This window comes from Haemaphysalis longicornis, unplaced genomic scaffold (genome assembly GCF_048455015.1).
Source record: "Haemaphysalis longicornis isolate Haplotype H1 unplaced genomic scaffold, Haemaphysalis longicornis Haplotype H1 scaffold_13, whole genome shotgun sequence".
NCBI lineage: Eukaryota > Metazoa > Arthropoda > Arachnida > Ixodida > Ixodidae > Haemaphysalis > Haemaphysalis longicornis.
In genome coordinates this window covers 43,895,865-43,896,760 of record NW_027526233.1, presented here as the reverse complement: position 1 = coordinate 43,896,760, position 896 = coordinate 43,895,865, and the positions used below count along the sequence as shown (strand labels likewise).

The following is an 896-nucleotide window of genomic DNA, read 5'->3' as shown; positions in this document are numbered from 1 at the left end:
TTGGTAGCCAGTGCTACTACGACTTCTCGGTGTGATGGATACCTCCTGTTTAACCCTCGCGCCATGACTCCAGTGCCTACGACATGTCGAGAGCGGTCGACCAGCGTGGAACCCTCTTAAACTCCCTATAGCACAAGACCGCCAGAACAAAGGCCCTCGCTATGCATGTGGCGAATCAGAATGGGAAATGAAGGGCTCGTTTAAATACGACAGAAGTAACGGTTGGCAGTCAAAAAAAACCTCGGAAAGCAAAGGGGAGGACGTGGTAGTTCATTGAAACAGATAAAGCCTTTGGGAAGATAGAAGGAAAGTTGAGAAAAAGGGCCCGCCGGGTGGGATCCAAACCCACGACCTCCAGAATAGTGGTCTGGTGCGATAACCACTACGCTACCGGTGGGGCTATTTTCGCCTCTACTTTTGGGGTATTTATGTCAATGTAATTTTTTCCCTGTGTCGCGGTGGTGGTAGCCAGCCGCACTACGACTTCTTTGCTGAAGCAGGCCTTTGTTTTAACCCCCGAGCCGTGACTGGAGTGTCTACGAGATTTCGAGATTGGTAGACCAGCTTGGAACACTCTTAAGCTCCCTATGCAACCAAGACTGCCAGAAAAGAGGCCCTCGCTATGCATGTAGCGAATTAGAATAGGAAATGAGGGGCTCGTTGAAATAGGACAAAATTAAGGGTTGGCAGTCAAGAAAATCTCGGAAAGCAAATAGGAGGGTGTGGTAGGTTATTGAAAAAGATAAAGGGTTTGGAGAGATAGAAGGAAACAGGAGAAAAAATGCCCGCCGGTTGGGATCCGATCCTACGACCTCAAGGATACCAGTCGGGTGCGATAACCACTACGCTACCGGTGGGGCTATTTTCGCCCTCATTCTCTGGGGTATTTATGTCAA

General features: G+C 49.2%; 1 non-coding gene across 1 annotated transcript; it reads right to left on the bottom strand.

Moving 5' to 3' along the window:
• Positions 1-324: 324 nt before the first annotated feature.
• On the bottom strand, positions 325-397 carry Trnas-acu (transfer RNA serine (anticodon ACU)). The gene has a single exon. It is a non-coding gene; the product is annotated as a tRNA-Ser (tRNA).
• Positions 398-896: the final 499 nt, after the last annotated feature.